Source organism: Oryx dammah, unplaced genomic scaffold, assembly GCF_014754425.2.
Source record: "Oryx dammah isolate SB20612 unplaced genomic scaffold, SCBI_Odam_1.1 HiC_scaffold_26, whole genome shotgun sequence".
Taxonomy (NCBI): Eukaryota; Metazoa; Chordata; class Mammalia; order Artiodactyla; family Bovidae; genus Oryx; species Oryx dammah.
In genome coordinates this window covers 11,974,490-11,999,659 of record NW_024070210.1, presented here as the reverse complement: position 1 = coordinate 11,999,659, position 25,170 = coordinate 11,974,490, and the positions used below count along the sequence as shown (strand labels likewise).

Here is a 25,170-nt window from a genome sequence, read left to right as displayed (position 1 = left end):
ACTGGACCAAGAGGGAATGTCCTCAGCAGTGGTTTTGCTGCTCTGGACTCCTTGCCTTGTACAGTTGCTGAGTCTGATCTTGTCTCTATTTAACATGTTGATTTTTTGCCCATCAAGAAATCTTAATAATAAGAGTCCAGAGATGTCTCCTTGTATCTGGTATGCGGGATTGTTCTTGTTGATTTCTGGCCTTAAATTCCCTTTCCTTAGAAATTATTTGCCATCATAATAGCAAAGACGGTTTCTAGCACTTAGAGTTTTCAAAGCAATTTTGAAAATGTAATCTCACCCACTTTCCCTGTCCAGTTTGTTTGCCATATTCCTTTCCCAAATTATTTAATTCTTAATTCTCCTAAAACCTAACTTTGTATATATCAGCAAATAAAAACTATATTAATGGACTGCTGCTTCTTCTCTGTTCTATTGGTATGGATAGAAAATTAACCAATGGCTAATTTACCTGGTTGTGCATATGTGGGTGGGAGTCTTCTATCCACTTTAAGTTACTTTTTTTGTTTTTCTCTAATAACTAAGTTAATGATTCAGACAGTAAAGAATCTGCCTGCAATGCAGGAGACCTGAGTTTGACCCCTGGCTTGGGAAGATCCCCTGGAGAGGGGAATGGCTATCCGCTTTAGTATTCTTGCCTGAGAAATCCCATGGACAGAGGAGTATGGCAGACTACAGTCCATGGCATTGCAAAGAGTAGGACTCAACTGAGCGATTAACAAAACAGCAAACAGCTAAGTATGTTATGAAAGTGAAAATGTTAGTTGCTCAGTCGTGTCTGACTCTTTGCAACCCCTCCAGGCCCCTCCGTCCATGAGATTATCCAGGCAAGAATACTGGGGTGGGTTGCCATTTCTATGAAACTCTTTATTCCTGGTCTTGACTCTATGATTTATGTGGCTCCATAGTTTGTGATCCTTTGAAAAGAAGATTCTGGAAGATACTATGAGAAGTCACTAGATTGAGAGAAGGGATAATCTCTACATAGCTCCTCACTCAACATCCATGCCCTGGCACAGTGCCAGACACAAGGTGGGGCTCAATCAATGTTTGTTGAAAGAAAGGAAACTGCATTAAGTGAATGAATGCTTATCTGCAAGAGGGAAGAAGCAGATCAGGGGGCAATGTTACTGATGTTCAAGGTCAACAGAGACAGCTGTGAGAAAACAGGCTGATACGAAGGAAAGAGAGCTTGGAAACAAGAATCAGGAGAATTCATTTGTAGATAAAATGGTTAAAACCATGACTCAGGGTGGGCTTTCATTTATCAGCTTTGAGATTTGGCTAGGTAGCTTATTGAAGCTTCGTTTTACCATGGACATATGGAGATGATAACATCAACTTCATGGATAGGTTGCAATAATACAAGTCAACAGCGTCAGTTGGTGCAACTCAGCAGATTGTTGTTGTTGTTATTTAAAATGAGATTCTAATCCAGGTCTCTTTGGCATCCAACTTTTGGGTTTTATTCTTTAATTAGCCATTTGGCCTATGACAGGGCAATTAGCTTCCTTAGGTCTCCACTCTTTCCTCAGCTAACAAATATAAGGGTAGATTCACATTGCCTCCAATATCTTCATTTTCCTAACAGCTAACATGACGCCTTGCACATCCAGTGACAGTGAATGGATGGACAAATGAATTAGAGGGTGGAGGGGAAGAGAAGTTGAGGAGAAGAAAGCAGAGAGCAAGCAAAAATACTCTGTAGTCATTTTGCTGTAAGAACAATCTGTCCATTTCCTGGATTGTATGGCTCAGGTCGAGAGAAATGCATCGGATATCTTTAATCTCATTCAAATTATAATGCAAATAATGATTTATTTTTGTTCCCCACTCCACCCCTTTGCTGAAAGCTTTCAGAAAGAGTTCCACAATGACTACCCCTATGTAGAAGATAAAGCACTTAATAAATGTCTCTTGAGTTGTCAAAAACAATCAATGATTCCAGTTTAAGCTAAGGTCCAAGAATGTTCTTTTTCTCTGAAAATGCATCTCTTTCTATTTATAGATGACAGGGAAATGACTTTAAGCAACACTCATTGCTAGCCAGGCTTCAAGATGGATATTTCCATTCTGCCTTTGACAAGGCTGTAGGAGGGATGGGATATGCTTTCATATCTTCCTGGTGTATGTTTGAATGATTGTAAAAATTAGAAACACACTGAGGCTGTTATGACAACCCTGCCTTTTGAAACCTTCTAATTAAAGCCTTGGGTTGTCTAGAGAGCTAGTTCTGTTAGCTAAATGGAGAATTTAAGGTTCTCTTGTTTTTTTTTCTCATCATCCAGGGATGAGATGTCTGGGGAAATAAATGTACGCCATATCTGTGGTGGCCAGCAGTCACTGAGAGAATTACTTGGTGAAAATTTGATTGACTTATCTATACAATGTGGCCTCTTCTATCTCTCATTTTATATGCATGTGTGTGAGAGAGAGGGGAAGAGAGGATGCTCACATGTGTTTACATGTATTAGCTAAAACAGTGAAACTTACATGTTCTGAAACTTACATGTATGCAGATCACCTGTGAGATGCGATTAGCGAGCAGCTTCTGAGTCCATTCTACGCAAGGCTAAGATCAAGCTAAGATAGCATCCCTGACTCAATGGGCATGAATTTGAGCAACCTCCAGGAGACAGTGGAAGACAGAGGAGCCTGGCATGCCACCATCTATGGGATTGCAAAGAGTTGGACATGACTGAGCTAGCTAGCTCCCAGTGATGTCAGGCTGTAGTTAGTGGATCTCACTTTCTAGAGCCAGGATCTCGTAGGTATTTATAGTTCTTTGTTGAATAGTAGTAGCACCTGTTTATCTATCTCCTGCAAACGATCTCCCCAAACTTAATTCAAGGCTGTTCAAAACAGGAAATCTTGTTAACCTGAAGCATTATGTAAGGGCAAGAGACACCACCCTGATGAGGATTCACCAAGAAAAATATATCCCATCAGACAGTCCTGCTCCTGGTTCCACTGACACTCCCCCACCCCCCACCCCCCACCCTTACCTCCCCCCCCCACTCCTGGCCCTTCCTCTGCTACATGCCTTCAAGGCAGATGTGAAAAAAAAGTAGGTAGAATTTAACTTGTCACAATATGTATCCCCATTTCTGAGAGGTGACCTCCAATGAAAGCAGAAGGACACGAATGATTTTAATCCACAGTAACAATGGGAAACCAGTCCTGACCATCCTGAGCGGTCTAAATATATGAAATGACAGATTTTTCTCCTCTGCCTCTTCACGTCCTCCTCCCAGATAGTGAGCGAGACATGTATTCATGCACACACAACTCACACTATAATGCACAATGAAACTTCACCCGGCCTTTATCTCCGAGCTGCTGTTCTGATGATTAATGCCCCATTGGTTGGGACGCTATTCCACCGAAGAAAGACAAGGAGAGGGGAAGACACCTGAAATATATCTCTGAGGCCATTTCTCATTATTATTATTATCGTTATTAGCTCCTTACTGCCCTATCTATCCTGTTCCAGAATGCTTGATCTATTGGCAAGGGGGAGGGGGTGACATTTCAAAGAGGATTTCACGAGCAAGAAATGAACAAGGACAAAGATAGAAATAGACACTTTTTACTAATGAGGACTGTCCTGGATGGGGTTTGGTGGTGGTCATCATTTATTTTTGGTTTTGTTTGCTGATTCCATTATTTTTGTTGTTTTCATTTTAAAGCCAAATGTAATAGATGGCTCCCTCTGTGTCTCCTGTTCTCCCCCCTCCCCCCAGGCATTTATTTGTGCCTGTGTTCTTTTGTCTTTATTGAGTCTCTGTCTACAAGAATCAATATGATATAACATATGCAAATGTTATTCCTGACCACTTATGCAAAAACTGGACAGAATAATTTCATTGTTTTGTAGCTCCCATAATATAATTGTGTCCGTATCCTGGTTGATTTCAAGTTTCTGAAAAGGCTACTTAAAAAAAAAAAAAAAAAAAAACAACTCTGTGTATGTCTTATATAAGCCACAGTGTCTGATTCTCTCCTATTTCTCATTCAGAGAAAGGATGATTGCTACGTAATTTCTGGCTCTGTCATTTAGGAAGACAGTGGTCCTTGTGGGAAAGATGGAATCATAATGAAAGCACTATTACAACACATGTGCCTACCGATAAAGTAGCAGATTCGTTTACCTAGACAGAGAGTACTGCCATCTGATTTAGAAAATGCTGTCTTTCCAAACTGAGTTTATAAGGGCAAAAAATATTTAACTATGGTACCCACATGTGACTTCAATTTTAGCTGGATTTGTATTCAATTAACAAATACTTTAGTAAATTGAGTGTCTAGTATGGGTCACATACCTTTCTAGGCATTTTGGTTATAGAAATACACAAAACAGACAAAAAGTCTCTCTTCTCTGGGGCATATACTCTGTTACTAAATATGGGGTACCTTATGAGTACCAGGCTTTGGAGAAACCAAGGATGAAGTAAATATGAAAGTGAAAGTCGCTTAGTAGTGTCTGACTCTGCAAAGCGAAGTAAATATATTTCTGCCTTAAATGAACCCATAGTTTGGGAGCACTCATAAATATGGTTTAAATTTGAGCAGACTCATTTTGGGGTCAGTTTTCTACAGAAGCTCTAGCACACTGGTCTGCTATTACAGTTGCAGAGGCAGCAACTGTCTATGTTTATACAGGTCAACTCAATTGAAGAATAGCAATTAAAGAATAATGTCTTTAATTTCTACTCAAAAGAGGAAAGCAAGCTTCAAATGTGAACTGTCTCTTTTTGACTAACAAAGACGGCAGTCATAAATCATGTTAAAATAAAATTGTTGTGTTTGAAATGTATTTTTGTCTCCAGGACTCAGGCTATAATATTTATTGCAAATATTTTATTAGTTTGAGATTATAGTCTCATAGAATATTTAGATTCAAAGAATCTCCGATACTGTCTATATTTTTCAGTTCCACACTATGCGTAGAACTTTAGAGATGGGCCAACCTGGTTTCATCAGTCAAAGCCATCTGCCCAGGGGCAAATTACTTGCCCACCTTTTGTAATTTAAACAATAACCATTGGAAATTCCTGGCAGTCTAGTGGTTAGGAATTGGCACTTTCACTGACAGGACCCAGGTTGATCCCAGGTTGTGGAACTAGGAGCCCACAACCCGCACAGAACAGCCAAAAAATAAGTTAAATAAACAATAAACAGATATTAGTTTGATGCTTTCATTTAATTTATCTAAATAATGCATCTCCGTAACTTAAAACTTCACATAGCACCCAAACTCCCGTTACTACAGGGCAGAGGCATCATTGCCTCAGCTGCTAGGAGGGGTAGCTGCTGTATTTTTAATAGGTATTTTAATAGGCATATATTATATCTAAATTTACTCTCAATGCAAAATCCCAGTAAGAATTATTATACTACCAACTCCTTCAGTATACTGAGACAAAGCTCTCCTTAAGGTCATCCATTTTTGTGGATTTTCTTTTCTTTTTCTTTTTTTTGCTTTCCCTCATATAATATTCTCTAGCCATCTCAGAGAGCATAGGAATTAAATAATACATATAAATGCTTTGAATATTTTGCATTCAGAAATGAGCATAGCTGTCTCTTCCTTCACACCAGCTGCTTATATTTTTGAGATGAGCAAGGATTAGAATAGTCACTTTGGAATTTTTATGCTATGCAATGTCAGACAATGTGTTTGCATGCCACTGGGTTCCATCGTACAGTGTTTGGTGATAAAGTCTATTCACTTGGCTCTCAGTTTCTTTCAGCTTTATCACTGTAATATATTTACTAGCTTTCCTTTACATGTGCAAGTTGATGTAGATACTGTACAAAAAGAATCACTCCACATATTCCTTGCAACTCAAGAGAAATAATACATTCTAAGAAGACAAATGAATCTCCACCAAAAAAAAAAAAATTAGTGAATTCATGTTGGATATTCCCTGGTGGCTCAGACAGTAAATAATCTACCTGCAATGCAGGAGATCTGGGTTTGATCCCTGGGTCGGGAAGATCCCCTAGAGAAAGGAGTGGCAACCCATTCCAGTATTCTTGCCTGCAGAATTCTATGGACAAAGGAGCCTGACAGGCTACAGTCCAAGGGGTCACAAGGAATCGGACATGACTGAGCAACTAACTCTTCACTTTCTTCGTATATGGATATAGACTCTGGAAGTAGGATTTGATCAAGTAATTATACTAAGTATGAGCCAAAGACTACATCTGTTGGAGGAGAGAGGATTGGAGGCCAGTGTGAGCAAATCATAAGTAGGAGGTTTCAGGGGAAATTTAAGTGAACTTGGTTAAGATGTTCCCAAGGTTATTTCTATAGGGACCCATTGCTCTCAACATTGCCAACCAGTAAACAAAGATTGCTAGAGGCTCTGAAGTAGATCAAAATAGTTGAAGAGGAGGATAATAACAAAATCTACTCCCAAAGCCATACTGAAAACACCATACAGCCATACAGAGAGCACCTATAAAATGTTCTTTTGACTCCAATAGCTACAGGGTAATTCATGTTTGTTTGTTTGTTTTTAATTTAGAAGATTTGGGGTGAATGTCTAGACAACTTATTTTTGTTATGTTGTACTCAGCAATATGCATAGTAATAACTAGAGGGAAATATAGATCACATAAAAGAAGGCCACTCAAGCCATTGATAGGAGGGGGATTAAGGTGGTTTGTGCTCTCTCTCTCTCTCCCCTTCATTTTCAGTAAACTACATTCTTTTCGGTTTTTTCCTCATCCTCTTGGGTATTTTTATAAGAGAGGTTTCCTCTTTCTTCTGTTGTAAACATTTTTCCCATCTCAACATCCTTCTTAAATTTAAGAAACATTTTCCTTTGCAATGTACAATGAAAGGCGATTATATTAGAAAATATCAGAGATGGCTTTGTCATGTCTGATGGTGTTAAATCATGTTGTGTCCTAAAGAGCTCGGTAAATGAGGCCAAGGGAATGATTTGACAATTGAACAAGGCTTCAGTCACCTCTCCCAGCCTTCGCCTAAACTCCCTGAGGAGAGAGAGACTCAGGTGATGGGTGAAAAGTATCTTTCCTTTAAAGGACTCTGGAGGTTCTGGCAAACCTTATTTTAGGTTTTGCTTGCAAGGCAGAGTCAGCATTTGCAAAGGGGGTCTTTGTAGTCTTTTTTTTTTTTTTCCTCCCAGCATTTAATTTGAATTCAAGATGGTGTGAGGGAATTAAAAGAGGAACATTAATTGCTCAGCAGTTAGTAGCTACTGCCTACTGTTTGGAAGGATCTGCATAGGGACAGAAGGGTGAATAAGACAGATATATGCTACCTGTCTTCATGGAGCTTACATAGCAGGAAGAAGGCATAAAGCAAACTAATTTCACAAGCAACTATTTAATCCCAAGATGAGTTCAGTGAAAGAGGAGAGCAAGCTGCTAAGAAAGCTGAAGGGGATCTGAGCTAGTGTTCTGATGTGGCAAGAGTTTCTTGAGGGTGCAGTGTAGGAGCTGCACCATTCAGGATGAGAAGTTAGGTAAGCAGGGGAGGAGAACAAGGCGAAGTATTGTAACCCAAGAGAAGAGCCTGTGCTAAGGCCTTGCTGTAGGGAGCCTGCTGTATCACGTCTCAGGTTTGTAGTCTACAGTTTTGCTCTAAAGTCTTGAAACATACCAGATCTGACCATGTTAACTGACCAGGAGGCCACCCATAAGGAAGCTAACAGGATGAAGCACCATCAGTTACTATGACAGAGTGATGCGGGGCTGGTTTGAATGAGTTTGCAAAGCTGGATTGAATGGCACGCCATGTTGAGTTGGCTTTGTCATCTCCTGTTTTGAACCCTCTAGATTCCTGCCTGCATGGTGTGCCGTGGTTTCCTCAGTGGCAGTTGGAGATACAAACAATTTAAGCCAAAGCCTCACGATGCATATGTAAGAATTGATACAAATGCATGAATACACTGTGCTTAGCCCAGTTACGCTCAGTACATTGAACTCTATTTGCTGAAGAGTGACCATACACATTGAACACATATGTCACAGATGTCATGTCATAGACCCTCATGCATTGTAAAGGCAAGGAACTATCTAGTTGGGGATTTCTCTGGTAGTCCAGGGGTTAGGACTCTGCACTTTCACTGCTGAGGGCCCAGGTTCAGTCCCTGGTTGGAGAACTAAGATCCACAAGCCAAACAGTGCAGCCAAAAAACAGCAACAACAACAACAAAATTAGTATGTGTGTGTATCTAGGTTTCCAGACTTTACAGCCATCCTGTATGTCACCTCCTGGTTTCTTTAATAGAGCACTAGTAACCAGGAATCAGCAACTGGAAAACATCTAACTCTTCTTCCTGGGGCTTCCCAGGTGGCTCAGTGGTAAAGAATTGGTCTTCCAGTGCAGGAGATACTGGAGATGTGGCTTCAATGCCTGAGTCGGGAAGATCTCCTGGAGAAGGAAGTGGCACCCCACTCCAGTATTCTTGTCTGGAAAATCTCATAAACAGAGGAACCTCGGGGGACAGTCCAAGGAGGTCACAAAGAGTCAGATACGACTTAGCAACTGAACACACACACACACACACAATTCTTCTTCCTCCTTTCTTATGCTTTGTCTTGGTGTTTTCTTTTTTTTTTTTTTTTTTCCTTAGTGAAAACTGTGAAGCTCAGTGGAAGTTTTCCTGCAATTTGATTACCCTTTCTATTTAATTTTGTAATAAAAACTCTGAACCAGAAGCTGAAGATAATGTGCCCAATTCAATTCATATGTCAATTTCTTCTTAATTGTAATTATTTCCCCTAGTTCTTCCCACTCTTGCTGCCCAGGCATAGCTGAGGCTTGGGTGATTATAAGACATCATGCCTACGCTGTCAATTATGCCTCCTGCTTTCAGATTAAATTCATTTAATACCATTGTTCTGATTATTAGTAATAATAGCGGGCATCTCCAGCCAAAGCTGGATGAATAGTTTTCACAGTCTTTGCCTCCAAACTTAGCATGTTTTACTTTTTTTACCCAGATGATTTCTTCTTTCTTTAATGGTGCAGCATGTTCCGTTTACTGTGTTGCATTTAAATGTTACTTAGATCATACAAAATACAAGGCTTTCTTAGACATTTCTTCTTGGTATGAAGTGATGGTCTATTTCCCCAGGTGTAATTTTCACCCACTACTGGATAGCAGTGGAGGTTTCTCTTAGTAACAAGACTACGGCTTTGAAGAAGTATTTGAACTAGCAAAGGATGTGTGTTGGCTATCCAGTCTTTCTCAGAAAGGCCCCAGGTTTTCATCCTCAAAAGCACACGTGGCTTTGACTCCTGTGATGACTCCAAAGCGAACACTTATCTTTCTGCCTTTTTACTGAAATGTCCCCAGTGGCATCACTAACAAAGCAGCAGCATGGTCCAGCCAACTTAAAAATAGTATTGGCCCTTCAGCAACATGTTAGTTCTTTCAAACTTCTTCCCTTCCCCAGACTCAAATCTCAATGTTTTCTGTGCTTAAAACTACATTTGTAATAAGATCACCCAGACAGCTTCAGGAAAAGAGATCAGAAAAAGGCTTGGTGGAGAGTCCAGTCTTTTATTTTCTTATTTTGCACTTTGTGTTGTTAGTTGCTCAGTCATGTCTGACTCTTTGCAACCCCATGGACTGTAGCCTACCAGGCTCCTCCGTCCATGGAATCCTCCAGGCAAGAATACTGGACTGGGTTGCCATTCCCTTCTCCAGAGGATCTTCCTGATCCAGGGATCAAACCCAGGTCTCCCACATTGCAGGCAGATTCTTTACCATCTAAGTCACCAGGGAAGCCCCATTTTGCACTTTAGCAAATTAGAAGAAAGCAATGCAGTTTAATTCTGAGTACGTAAAATGTTTGTACTTTAAATTGTAAATGTCTCTTAATGATACTGCTTCTATAAATAATGCTTCATGGACTTTCTGGTAGAAAAATTATATGATGGTTCATCACCAGATTTGAGGTGCCAAGGCTACTGTACTACTCTTTCTTATCCTGGTTTTGTTTTCTCATGATGGCTCATTGATACAATATCCTACTTCTCCTTACCATGAATCATAGCCTCTTAGACCATCAAACTTTTGCCTGTGAAATGAAGGGTGTGTCTCAGAATCCCAGAGTGGGCTATCCTTCAAGGGTCCCAGCCTGTGAGCTCACTCATTCACTGTGCCTTTAGCCTGCCTTCAAAGGCTCTCCTTTTCCCGGTCAGCAGCCCCTTGGCCTCTAACTGTTGATTAGCATATTTTCAACCTCCCTGCTCAGTTCCCTTACTGACCTCTGTGCCACTGAATTCCAAATGCTACTTTGTTTCGGAAGGAACTATCCATTGATCATGAGTTTCTTTAAATCCCTCCACCTCAAAGTTTACCTGCATCCATGCTCACCTTAGAAGTCCTTCACCTCTCTGTTCAAAATCTTGTGTTCCTGATCCTTCTAACCCGGACTCTTCCCAAGCTTTTTGACATCATTCATTGCGTTCATTTTCTGGTGGTCCCATTAATAAAATCTCTTCAGCTTATGAGTATATATGGACGGAGGAGCCTGGTGGGCTGCAGTCCATGGAGTCGCTAAGAGTCGGACACGACTGAGCGACTTCACTTTCACTTTTCACTTTCATGCATTGGAGAAGGAAATGGCAACCCACTCCAGTGTTCTTGCCTGGAGAATCCCAGGGACAGCAGAGCCTGATGGGCTGCCGTCTATGGGGTTGCACAGAGTCGGTTGCACGACTGAAGTGACTTAGCAGCAGCAGGGCATGAGAAACGCTGGACTGGAAGAAGCACAAGCTGGAATCAAGATTGCCGGGAGAAATATCAATAACCTCAGATATGCAGATGACACCACCCTTATGGCAGAAAGTGAAGAGGAGCTAAAAAGCCTCTTGAGGAAAGTGAAAGAGGGGAGCGAAAAAGTTGGCTTAAAGCTCAACATTCAGAAAACGAAGATCATGGCATCTGGTCCCATCACTTCATGGGAAGTAGATGGGGAAACACTGGAAACAGTGTCAGACTTAATTTTGGGGGGCTCCAAAATCACAGCAGATGGTGATTGCAGCCATGAAATTAAAAGACGCTTACTCCTTGGAAGAAAAGTTATGACCAACCTAGACAGCATGTTGAAAAGCAGAGACATTACTTTGCCGACTAAGGTCCGTCTAGTCAAGGCTATGGTTTTTCCAGTAGTCATGTATGGATGTGAGAGTTGGACTGTGAAGAAGGCTGAGTGCCGAAGAATTGATGCTTTTGAACTGTGGTATTGGAGAAGACTCTTGAGAGTCCCGATGCTTTTGAACTCTGGTGTTGGAGAAGACTCTTGAGAGTCCCTTGGACTGCAAGGAGATCCAACCAGTCCATTCTGAAGGAGATCAGCCCTGAGATTTCTTTGGAAGGAATGATACTAAAGCTGAAACTCCAGTACTTTGGCCACCTCACGCGAAAAGTTGACTCATTGGAAAAGACTGTGATCCTGGGAGGGATTGGGGGCAGGAGGAGAAGGGGACGACTGAGGATGAAATGGCTGGATGGCATCACAGACTTGATAGACGTGAGTCTGAGTGAACTCCAGGAGATGGTGATGGACAGGGAGGCCTGGCGTGCTGCGATTCATGGGGGTCTCAAAGAGTCGGACACGACTGAGCGACTGAACTGAACTGAACTGAGGGCTTTTCCATCTCAAAACGATAAGCAGGTTCTATGAACCTGTTTCCTACCCTTGCCATCAACTCCCTACTCTTACCAGATGAGGACACTCTCTTTCTTTTATACTTAAATTTCATCAGTATTATACTCTCAACAATTTCCCTTTCTAGAAGAGAATTATATGTTTATTGCAAAGAAAAATCACTGTTAAACAAATTCCAGCTATGATCTCACTCTTCATGTGGAATCACACTTATAAGGCCCTACAAGTTCCCACCCCATGCTTGCTTTCTATTTTTTAAAAAAAATTACTATTTGTTTCTTTGGCTGCACTGGGTCTTAGTTACAGCACATGGGATCTTGGATAGATAATAAAAATATCAGCATTTCCACAGAGTTACTGAAGAAAATATGAGTTCATTGGTTTCTTATCTTTAGACTACTGCATGCCTGATACACGGTGGGTTTCCTGGTGGCTCTCCTGCAATGCAGGACTCCTAGGTTCTATCCCTGGGCCAGGAAGATCCCCTTTAGAAGGGAATGGCTACCCACACCAATGCTGTTTTGTCTGTATAATTATATGGAAAGAGGAGACTGGCAGGGTAAAATCAGCCTCTCTCAAAGTTGACTGTCTCAACAGTTAGACAATGGGGTCTCAAAGAGTTGGACAGGACTAAGTGACTAGCTGATATGTAGTTAAGTAAGTTCAGTCCAATTCAGTCAGTCACTCGTGTCGAACTCTTTGCAAACCCATGGACTGCAGCACGCCAGATCTTCCTGTCCATCACCAACTCCTGGAGCTTACTCAAACTCATGTGCATTGAGTCGGTGATGCCATCCAACCATCTCATCCTCTGCCGTCCCCTTCTCCTCCTGCCTTCAATCTTTCCCAGCATCAGGGTCTTTTCCAATGAGTCAGTTCTTCACATCAGGTGGACAAAGTATTAGAGTTTCAGCTTCAGCATCAGTCCTTCCAATGAATATTCAGGACTGATTTCCTTTAAATGGACTGGTTGGATCTCCTTGTAGCCCAAGGGACTCTCAAGAGTCTTCTCCAACACCACAGTTCAAAATTAAGTACTCAATAAATGTTAACTATTATTATTATTATTGTTTTTGCTCTTTTACTCACTCTCTGCTTAGTAAAGTAACAATCGCTCAAAGACACAGTTCCAATATTTCCTGCTTGCTGAGTTACCCCCCTGCTCTCCCACCCTGTCTCACTCTACTGAGCTCAGGTTGATGTCCTTTTCTCAGTGTGTTAGATGACACCGCCCTTATGGCAGAAAGTGAAGAGGAACTAAAGAGCCTCTTGATGAAAGTCAAAGAGGAAAGCGAAAAGGCTGGCTTAAAACTCAACATTCAAAAAGGTGTGATCATCGCATCTGGTCTCATCACTTCATGGCAAATAGATGGGAAAACAATGGAAACAGTGACAGAGTTTATTTTCTTGGGCCCCAATATCACTGAAGATGGTAGCTACAGCCACAAAATTAAAAGACATTTGCTCCTTGGAAGAAAAGCTCTGACAAACCTAGACAGCATACTGAAAAGGAAAGGCATTACTTTACCAAAAAAAAGGTCTGTCTAGTCAAGGCTAAGGTTTTTCCAGTAGTTATATATGGATGTGAGAGTTGGACCATAAAGCTGAGCACTGAAGAATTGATGCTTTTGAACTGTGGTGTTGGAGAAGACTCTTGAGAGTCCCTTGGGCTGCAAGAATATCAAACCAATAAATTCTAAAGGAAATAAGTCCTTTGGACTATTCATTGGAAGGACTGATGCTGAAGCTGAAACTGCAATACTTTGGACACCTGATGTGAAGAACTGACTCACTGGAGAAGACCCTGATGCTGGGAACGATTGAAGGCGGCAAGGGGACGATAGAGGATGAAATGGTTGGATGGCATCACTGAATCGATGGATGTGAGTTTGAGTAAGCTCTAGGAGTCAGTGATGGACAGGGAAGCCTGGCGTGCTGCAGACCATGGGGTCGCAAAGAGTTGGACACGACTGAGCGACTGAACTGAACTGAACCATAAGTGCAATGAATTTCTGTGCATACTCTCTTCCCATTTCTCAGGCAGGTAGACTGAGGTATGGAACTTAAGAACCTTAGCCATTCTTCAAACCAAGCAGTACCAGGCTCTCTGTTTAACACCAGAGCCTCTGAAGGACCCACCTGTACTGCCATGTAAATCCATAATGATTTGTCAGTCAGGTTCCTAGACCATTTCCAAGTCTTCCTTCCCACTGATATACTTCAAGCAGATATGAATGGGTCATAAATAAACTGTCTGAAGATAAAGAAAATTAAACCCATTTTATTTTCCCCAATATTATCAGAGCATTCAACAAACTAGAGAGAAATGCTTCAGAATGGTGATCACTGTGTGTGTGTGTGTATACCATGGGAACTTTCAGTCTGTAGAGAACTAGAGAATTATATTTATTTACACGGTAAAAGCTGTGAGCTTTTGTTTGAGCTTCTGTTTTAGATGTATGTAGATAGAGAAAACCCAAGAGTTAAGCTATTGAATGAGTTTTACTCTGTGTGTTTCTAGATAGTGGAGGCTATAAAAAAGCAGTATTTATCTGTATGTGTGTTCTATACTGATGTAATCTATCTCTCTAATTAGATAGTCAATTATTTTTAAAGAGCTGCAAATAAGCCCTATAAGAATGTCATAAATGCATTCCATTTAGAAACATCTTGCAGATAAATTTTATTTTTATTCTTCGTACATCCTCCCGCAGCCTTAAAAGAACAACAAAATATCTTACTACTCAACTAATTCCAGAAACGGATCCTGACTGCCTAGTCGTATGTTAATCGTGGTTACTGTTCCTTCTCTTTTGACATTGTTATTCTTTAGGATAGAAAAGGTGGGTGGTGTGTGGGTCTCCTTGGAGAAATGAACAGTTGGAGGAGACAAGCTTCTCAAGAGATATAATGTTATTTTCATGCAAAGTTTCTCAAGTAATAAAAAGGGGCTTGAAAATGGTGAAAATGCATGATATAAAAGAAGAATTGTTAATAAGAGCACTGTATCTTTTGCTTCCATAGGATCTTTCAATACGTAGACAGACCTGTCAGAGGCAAGAGGATTGATTAAGAAAAATGAAGGAATAACTTGTGCAGGTTTAAAGGAGCTAAATTTGTATTGTTTGGCTAAACGACAAGTCAGAGAAAATGACATTACGAGTTGTGGATATTTGTAAATGGCTGGCCACAAGGAGAGGAAGGAATTACTTAGGTAATGGAATGAAATCAAGGGAAGAACTGTAAACTCAGGATCTGGATTCTTTTCTTGACGGTGAGAATTAATTATAAAAGACCTATATTGGAGCTTACTGCTTGAATTAAAGCAAGAGACAAGGATACAGGGTAGAGTAACCTGAAGTTGCTAATAGTCTACTCCGTTCTGAGCAACTTGCTGCCAGGAAGCTTCTTACTCATTTTTTAATTCCTAGGACTTAACACATTATAAGAATTCCATTGAGAGATAATCGTGCTCAGCCCAGTAAGAAGAGAAAGGCCACTGGAGTTAGAGAGTGAAGATTTTATGACATCGCCACTGATTTATTACTATAGAACTTTAAGCAAGTTATTTAATTCCACTTTATGGATGGGCCTATGGAAGACCTAACAGGGCTTCCCTGGTGGCTCAGACAGTACAGGAGAGCGGGTTCGATCCCTGGGTCGGGAAGATCCCCTGGAGAAGGGAATGGCTACCCACTCCGATATTCTTGCCTAGAGAATCCCCTGGACAGAGGAGCCTGGTGGGCTACAGTCCATGGGGTCGCAGAGTCAGATACAACTGAGTGACTAACATTATCACTACTACTTTCACAACAGGATTGATGCGTGGTTTACACAAATCCTCTTAACATCTCCTTTTACCTATTGAGCAGCAAATGAGCCCACCTCTTCTGCCCACCATCACTGCCATTATCTTGTTTACTTTCATAGTTTCATAACTGCTTTCCCGGACGCCAGTCTTGCCCATTGGTACAAGTTTCCACAGTGGTGTCAGGGTAACTTTCTGCAGTGTACATCTGCCTACACCATCTCCTAGCTTAAAACCTCCAAAGGATCCCAAGGCCTTCAGAATAAAATCTGATCTTAGGATCATATACCTCATGCAAGCATCTGCTTTCTTTCTCATTCATTTTACCCCACCCCTCTCCCATAATGCTCTAGCCAGGCTGACTTGCTTGCCAGCATGAATTCGCAAATGAACTTTCCTGTTTTCAGCCATAAACATGCTGGTCTCTATGTTGAGAACTCAATCTCTCAATCCTTTTTTTCTGGCTAGCTCATGTTCTTCCCAAAACACTCAGCTCAGACTTTACATCTTTGGGGATATCTTATCTGGAATCCAGGTGCCTCTCTCTTGTGTTTCCATAGTAATGGAGCTTATCATTACTGTAGTATTAATTCTATTATATTGTAATTGTCTTTTCATATCTGCCTCTCTTAATAGATCCTTTGTTTGGACGGACACTTATATTAGCGCCTGCCATTTGGCAGGCATTCGATATTTTTAAAAATAAAAATGTATTGATATATGGATGGACAGATGGGTGGGGCAAATGTAACAAAATACCTAGGATATAAAGGATCATCACTTAAGACCGTTTCTTTTCTCTTGAATTACTGAAATTAAGGAATGCACTTGGCTATGTCTGGCTGTTATGCTTTTGAATGAATTGTATTCAGAGTCTTTTCTATTTGCTATACCATCCACCCAGGTCCACCACATTGGCAAGATAACTGCAATCTAGAGGAACAGCAAGAGTCTAGGAGACCTGGTGTGTATGTGAGCACGTATCAGAGAGAAATATAACTAGTGTTGAGGAGAGACTTGAAAATATCATACCCAAATCTTCATTTTTACAACTGGCTGCTTTGTGAATTCTGGCAGGCTGATAGGAAAGAGATGGAAATGGGGACAGGGTGGCTGAAATGGGAGTAGAAGGAGGGATGAGGGAGAAAGAGACCAAAAACCTGCTGTTCCCCTTTACGCTCGCCTCTCCCTCTCTGGGACTTACCCACCGCCAGCTGTTTAATCTTAAGACACATGGCCAGACACCCCGCCCCACCCCCACCCTGGACTAGCGTTTGCCCCAAGTCTTGGGTACACTGTAGCATCTAAAATGATCAATCGCTCATTCCAAGAGCAGAATGTTAAGATTCATGAAATTCGAGTCCACTCCATTAATAACCCGGGCAGGGCTCTCATTCCGCCTCCTCCTTTGTTTTCCCCCTTTGCTGAGTCTCCACTCTTACCCTTTTGTGAAGGTGTTTGTGTAAAAGAGACTAATGAAATTTCAGACTCGGCAATGAGTAGCCACCTGAAAGCATGCCCCAGGGGCCCCGTGTCCCTTTGCAGCTCTGTGATAAATTGCCATTTTTAGAATTAATTGCTACCTTTTCCAGGAAGTGTTTACTCATGTTCATCTCTTTATTGGTTCACCAGTGAACCTCTGAGACTGAGACAAACTTGCCTTCCCCCTCACAGGAGCTTGCCATGCAAGGCACAAGCACCAGTTGGTAAAGCTGACAAGGTGGAGTTAAGTTAGTAAAGCTGACACGGTGGAAACCAGCTCCATGCTGATCTCTGGAGCGCTGAACTTAGCACAGACCAAACCCTCTCCTCTCTCAGACGATGCCTTTTAATTGACTGACTCATTTTTTATTTCTTTTGACTCCAAGTTCAAATTTCTATGAAATTGAACTTCAAGCTAGATCTCCCAGGCTCAGGGGAGGAGGACTATTCTTTCAGCAAAGCACTTTTCTCTCCTTGGTCAGATGGCTGCCATGGGCAAGACCTGAAAGAAAGTGATCTGTTTTTCACGCGCCTCCTTACAGATGTCGCTCAGCCTGCTCAGGTTTACAAAGCAGCGCTGGCACGCCTGTGGCCCAGCCCTTACTCCAGCCTCAGAGACAGGCTGGCTAAAACATCTGCTTAAAAGATGGCTCTGAAGGGCCCACTGTTGAGAAGGAACTTGAGTCTTGATTGTACCGTACTTTTATTTTTAATTTGGGGGATGTGTTGTCTTAGTTTCTGCTCTATAACAAAGTGAAATAAGCTGTATGTATACATATATCCCCTCTCTCTTAGACCTTCCTCACACCCACCCCTTCCAACCCATCTCGGTCACCACGGAGAACTGAACTGAGCTCCCTGCAAATATAGCAGGTTCCCACCAGCTATCAGAGACGGCAATGGCAACCCACTCCGGTCCTCTTCCCTGAAAAATCCCATGGACGGAGGAGACTGGTAGGCTGCAGTCCATGGGGTCGCTAAGAGTCGGACACGACTGAAGCGACTTAGCAGCAGCAGCTGCCACTAGCTATCTGTTTTTTACTGATAACTTCTCTCTAAGTCACAGAGATCCAGAAAGTTTACAATATACTCTTTATATCTGGAACCTCTATTATGGCTGTCAATGTAATATATTTTGTGAGTCTGAACCAGGGGTGACTTCTGACCCCCACACATCCCCACCTCAGGAAGACTTTGAGCAATGTCTGAAAACATTTTGGGTTGTCACAATTGGGTCAGGGCGAGTATGCGGAGGTGCTCTTGGTGCATTGTAAACAGAGACCACAGATGTTCCGGCATATCCCATAATGTACATCAACTCTGAAATGTATAACTCAAGACAACCTCGGTATCCTGCCTGGAATGCTATGGGAAGTACTTCAAAAGTATCAGCTATGACTTCTATTCTCCAAGCGTTAGGGAGAAAAACTATCCACATTTATTTCTGAGCTCTGATTATATACAAAGCTCTGTGGCAACTGCAAAACAATGGCAGGTCGGTGCCCTCAAGGGATTTATGGTGTACTGGAGAAGCTTACAATTTAGTAAGAAACTAACACAGATAAAAGCCCACAGTGAGTGATACTGGAAAGATTTCAAGAAGATTTCATGGAAAAGGGGGAATTTGACCAGAGTCTTGAGGTGACTAAGTGAGGAGGCAGATAGGACTGGTGGTGATGTGTGTGGAAGAGTGGAGAAGGTAGGGGGCCTGGGACGAGGTCGTGAAGCCCAGTGGCCTGCATTCATTGCCATACCTTTAAGCATGCCCAGCAAAGCCCACTGTAGAAGCTGCTTACATATTTGGAAGATCAGAGAGATCGCTCTGGTTTTCAAGTCTTTTCAGGATAGTTTCTTAGAGTAACTATTTTTGGTATTGAAAAATAGATAAACATAAAAAGTGGGCCAAGAAATTTAGAACTCCTGTAGGACTTTTAGACTGACACATATCTGAAAATTTCCATTTTGCCAAACAAGGCAAAAATGACAAGTGGGCTCCGAAAATAGTCTTTGATGCTCCCTTTATTCAGTTTAGCAAAGAAGGAAATGGCAACCCACTCCGGTATTCTTGCCTGGAGAATCCCATGGATGGAGGAGCCTGGTGGGCTACAGTCCATGGAGTCGCAAAGAGTCGGACACTACTGAGCGAATTCACCTTCACTTTCCCTTTGTTCAGTTTAGCAGAAATGGGATTTAAGACACACAGACAATTCTATGAGTTTCTTAAGGAAACCTGTGATATGTGATTTGCTTCTTTCTCTGAGGTTCATCTTGACTGTTCTACTTTACCTCCAGGGCCCAGTGGCTGCCGTAGGGGAGTGTGGCTTTGCAGAAGGACCAGGACTGCAAGGGGAGAGTTGAATTCCATTTCTTACTCTCTGCTAACAAGCTGAGTGACACTGGGCCAAACTGCCAGTGTAGAGGTTGTGTTGGACTAGGTCGTGTCCAGTTCTAACCTTATTACAGATTCTCCCATTGATTCCCTTGTTGCATTCAAAGAGGTTAGAGAAAGTAGGGCCTATCTCAGACACATTTTGTGATCTTTCAGTGAAATGTTGAAATAAGCAGTGTCAAGAGCCTTATGTTTCCCACTAATGGCCTGGTATACCTTATGAATAAACAACACTGGTTTTTGTTACTGGATCGCATTCACAGCATATTTATACAGTCATAGCTCCACAGTGTTTCCTGACAGAAATTCTGGAAGGGGGAAAATGACAGTACAGTTGTCTGCTAACATCTGGGTGCACTTTTTATACATGGATATGGCCCCGAGGAGTATCATTCCAAGGCAGGAATCTAACCTGATTCACATTTCTACCTAGAGGCTCTTCAAGAAACTGTCAAATGCTCCCCGCTGTGACAAACGCGCATCCTAGGGAGCTTACAGAAGTAGAGTTTAGATGCATTTTGGAGGAAATTCCTACTGTCTTTCCAAGGAAAAGACTCCTGCAATATTTTTTTGCTAAAGAGATCAGTATTTTTGTATCTCTTCTTTGTCTTGACAGCATAGAAACCAGAGACCGAGGCTGGATTTTTCTGTTCCTGTTGTCTAATTTGTTTGAAAAAGCAAATTTTAATTCAAGTCATTCATGTGAACTTAGAGACTAAGATGTAGGATTTGCTTTCAAATGTCCTGGTCTGACTCAGTTTCTGCAGTTTAGTGACAACTGCGTTAGAAGTACTGATGCTGAAAGCTCAGCCTCTGTGCACCAGTGCCAAATCAAATCTTTGAGATGGAATTTTGGGTAAAATCAGGAAGAATAGCTTTATTCCTTTGCCAGGCAATGGCGAACCCAGCAGGCTTTTGCCCTGAAAAGTTGTACATTCCAACCCGGGAGGATGTGATAAGAAGTTTTATAGCAGTGGTGCTGATAAGAATCAGGATGAGTACAGGGTCTGCCTGCCTTTAATCTGGCCTCAGGGGTCTCCTGATGTTCCCTGAAGAATGCTTCATCAAATAGTTCAATCTTCCTTTTCTTGGGGTTTTAAGAGCTCAAGGATGTAAGATATTGTCTGTGTATCCATTGAGGGGTGACCAGCATCCTGTCCCAAGGCTGAACTATTGTTTCTTGACTATTCCTCCCTTGTCTCTGCATGCCCTCCCTTACTTGATTAGCAGCTGTTTGAACCTACCCTTTGGAACTCAGGAAAGGTCCTGGAGGCTGAAGCTTATTCCCTACAGATGAGAAACAGGGGACCCAGAAAGGTCCTCATGACCAGGAACCCCTCAGGGGTTCAGTTTTAGTAATGGTGTTGTTTTCTGTCATGAGATTGACAAAATCTGTCTGGATACAATATTTGATTGTAGAATTGCTTTCACATAACTTCATTCCATTGTAATGATTTAACTTAGCAGGGAAAAAACAAAAAACAAACATTTAATGCACTAATCTCTGCACACTGACCACAACTTAATTCATTCAATAAAAGGACTAGTATGTTGAATCTAAAGTTCATCGAGTACTGTTTCAGTTGACTTTGCACAAGTATTCCCCCAGTACTAATGGAGACTTCTGTGATTATTAATCTGAATTATCTACTGGTTATAACTATCACTTCCCTGAATACAGCTTACCAGGTGCTATGTGCAAAGCTGAGAGCTTTGTGTGCATGGTGCTATTATTTCCCCAGTTTACAGATGAGGAAGGCAAAAAGTGATAGTGTTAGTTGCTCAGTCGTGTCCAATTCTTTGGACTATAGCCATCCAGGCTGCTCTGTCCATGGAATTCTCCAGGCAAGAAAACTGGAGTGGGGAGCCGTTCCTTTCCCCAGGGGATCTTCCTGAAGGCAGGCAAAGTATAAGCCAAATGATGTGTTGAAAGTCCAGGGGGATGAATGCCTTTTGCTTAATCATTTGTTAAAAAATTCCTTGAGCTTTGAAACACAGAAAATTAAATAGAGTTGTTACTGTTCTCTGAGGATATAAGTTCGTGCACTGTAACAGCTTTATCACTATGATTCTCAAATAATTAACATGAGATAGATGACAAGGGAAAGAGACTGCCTGGAGGTCAAGCAGACCCACGTCTGCTTCTAATATCAAGAGAATCCATGTGACTTTGGCAGAATTACTTTCTTTCTCCATTTGCAGTGTTTTGGAGAAAATTGTAAATAATTTACATAAAGTACCTGGCACGGTGTCTGGCAAATTGTAGATGTTCAATAAATGTTGCTGGTGTTGTTCCCAAGCTCAGGTTCAGCTGCTTGCCACTCAAGTTAATGCTTGGGGCACAAGTGCTGGTGGGAACAGAAAGTTTGCTTTATTCAGGAGGATGGTAACCTGGGGAGATGGCAGACTCATATTCAAACATCAACTTTGAAGATTCCACTTGGCCATCAAAGTCTTTAAAGGGAGAGTCATTTGGTGAGGGAGTCAGAGTCTTCCTTACCTTCCACTGTGTGCAGACTTTCTTCTGATTGTTTGGTGGTTAGCTAATGGGGCAGTGCTCCAGGAATCTTGTACTCAGCCAGAATTTACCATCTTCCACCTGGGTAGGAGGGCTTTCCTGGTGGCTCAGATGGTAAAAATCTGCCTGCAGTGTGGAAGACTTGGGTTCTATCCCTGAGTCAGGAAGATCCTCTGGAGAAGGAACTGGAAACCCACTCCAGTATTCTGGCCTGGAAAATCCCATGGACAGAGGAGCCTGGCAGGCTACAGTCCAAGGGGTTGCAGCATCTGACAGGGCTGAGCCAGTAACACACGTGGGTGGGGACCCTAGTTCCTGCAGAAGAATTCAAAGATATTCTTATGCATATTCTTTGAGGAGGAACCAAAACCTTGTCCCACAGCAGCACCATTGTTTCTTGACTGTTCCTTCTTAGTTTCTGCATCCCCTCCCTTGCATGTCATCCTCTGTCTTCCCTTTCTCCTCCTGCCTTCAATCTTTCCCAGCATCAGGGTCTTTTCTAATGAATCAGTTCTTCCCATCAGGTGGCCAAAGTATTGGAGTTTCAGCTTCAGCATCAGTCCTTCCAATGAATATTCAGTAATGATTTCCTTTAGGATGGACTGGTTGGATCTCCTTACAGTCCAAGGGACACTCAAGAGTCTTCTCCAACACCATAGTTCAAAAGCATCAATTCTTTGGCACTCAGCTTTCTTTATGGTCCAACTCTCACATCCATACATGACTGCTGGAAAAATCATAGCTTTGACTAGACAGACTTTTGTTAGCAAAGTAATGTCTTTGCTTTTCAATATGCTGTCTACATTGGTCATCGTTTTTATTCCAAGGAGCAAGAGTCTTTTAATTTCAAGGCTGCCGTCACCATCTGCAGTGATTTTGTAGCCCAAAAAATTAAAGTATCTCACTGTATCCATTGTTTCCCCATCTATTTGCCATGAAGTGATGAGACCAGATGCCATGATCTTCATTTTTTGAATGTTGAGTTTTGAGCCAGCTTTTTCACTCTCCTCTTTCACTTTAATCAAGAGGCTCTTTAGTTCCTCTTCACTTTCTGCCATAAGTGTGGTATCATCTGCGGATCTGAGATACTGATATTTCTCCCAGCAATCTTGATTCCAGCTTGTACTTCATCCAGCCTGACATTTCACATGATATACTCTGCATATCAGTTAAATAAGCAAGGTGACAATATACAGCCTTGATGTACTCCTTTTCTGATTTGGAACCTGTCCATTGTTCCATGTCTAGTTCTAACTATTGCTTCTTGACCTGCATACAGATTTCTCAGGAGGCAGGTAAGAAGGTCTGGTATCCACACCTCTTTAAGAATTTCCCACAGTTTGTTGTGACCCACACAGTCAAAGTCTTTAGCATAGTCAGTGAAGCAGAAGTAGATGTTTTTCTGGAAGTCTCTTGCTTTTTCAGGGATCCAACAGATGTTGGCAATCTGATCTCTGGTTCTTCTGCCTTTCTAAATCCAGCTTGAACATCTCGAAGTTCTCAGTTCACATACTGTTAAAGCCTTGGTTGGAGAATTTTGAGCATTACTTTGCTAGTGTGTGAGATGACTGCAATTGTGCAGTAGTTTGAACCTTCTTTGGCATTGCTTTTCTTTGGGATTTGAGTCTACTCTTGGGAACTCAGGGAAGGTCAAGGAAGCTGAATGAATCCTATTTCCTACAAAAAAGAAATGGTGGACACAGAAAAAATTTGTGCCCAGGAGGACTCCACAGGGTCAGTGTGATTTTCAGTGTGACTTTGCTATTGATAAAATTATTTAGCCATATGAACACATAGTGCTTAAGAAAATTAAGTGAAATCTCTGTTGATATTACAGCATTTCCAGTTATTTGTTGCCCAAAATATATTTCTGATAAGCTTAGCATTTGCCGCTTTCTATTTGAAGCATAATTTGGTCTTTGTCCCTAGTTCCTGGTAGAGTTCCCCAAACCTTTGGAATTCCCTGAGTGATTGTATTATCTTCTTTGGTTTCTAATAAGCCCCTTTCAGTCACACCTGCATTTTTGCTAATGAAGTGAATTTGAATGGATCCTTAGGTAGGCTCAGGATGGATCCAGAAAGATCTAGTGATTAGAGGGTGGGATCTCAACTCCACCTCTCAACTCCAGGAAAAGGAGGGGGGTTGGTGATTGAGCTTTACAAAATGTCTTGAACAAGGAAATTGAGAGAGCTTTTGAACTGGAGGATGCACCTGCATCCTCCAGGATGGAAGTTACCTTTACTCCACAGAAATGATAGCTCCTACCACCTTGTCCTAGGCACTTCTTCATGAGGCTCTTCATTTGTGTCTTTATATTGAGCTGGTGAACATAACTCAAGTGTCTGAGTCCTGTGAGCCATTCAAGCAAATCATCAAACCTTGGGAGCCAAGTTGGACAGAAGTATAGGGTAACCTGGGAGCTCAGTACTTATGGCTGACATCTGAATTGAGGACGGTCTTATGGAGCTGAAACCACACAATTCAGCTGGGGACTTGAACCCACAGTATTTTAATGGAGATCACACACCTGGTCTCAGGACTTAATGAACCTCAGGTTCTTGATGTCTCATTGCAGAAACAATTGAGTGAGAGACAAAGTGATAAGAAGTGGATTTATTTAGAGTGATACACGTTTCACAGACAAAATACCATCCGTCTCAAAAGGTGAGAATGGCTCTGGGAGAAACGCGCTCCGCAGATAGAATGTGGGCCATCATGAGAGACCCTCAAATAGGAGGTGGTTATTTTTATGGCTGGGTAATTCCATAGGCTAATAAGTGAGAGGATTATTCTAACTATCTGAAGAAGGGGTAGGAATTTCCAGGAGTTGGGCCACCACCCACTTTTTGGCTTTTTATGGTTGGCCTCAGGACTGTTGTGACACTGCTGGGTATGTCATTTAGCTAATGTATCACAGTGAGCGTAGAATGAGGCTCAAGGTCCACTGGAAGTTGAAGCTTCCACTGTCTTGGACCTGGTTGGTTCTACATGGCTGTGTCATTCTTTTAAAGTTGTGCCCTGCCCCTTCCCTCCTGTTTCAGGTCAGAGCCTTTCACCTACAGAATCTGATGCTAACTCTGAGTTGTAAGTATCAGAATTGAACTGAAATGTAGGACACCCTTTTGGTGCCTGAGGAATTGGAGAGTTGGTTGTTGGTGTTGAAAAACACCTTAGACTACTAAAATCTGAGTGAAATCATAATAATAAGAAAGTGCACTTATTTAAACCTTACATTGGTTGGTTTCTGGTTACCTGCAGTTTTACTGGACCAGGAGTGTATTGGCAGCAAGTTTTAGAGGAAC

The 25,170-nt window shown here is 41.8% G+C and overlaps 1 protein-coding gene and 1 non-coding gene across 4 annotated transcripts in view; both read left to right on the top strand.

Annotated features, from left to right (window-relative positions):
* NRXN3 (neurexin 3) overlaps positions 1-25,170 on the top strand; it is a 621,447-nt gene that overhangs the window by 453,577 nt on the left and 142,700 nt on the right. The gene's annotated exons all lie outside the window — the stretch shown is intronic.
* TRNAE-UUC lies at positions 8,075-8,147 on the top strand. The gene has a single exon. It is a non-coding gene; the product is annotated as a tRNA-Glu (tRNA).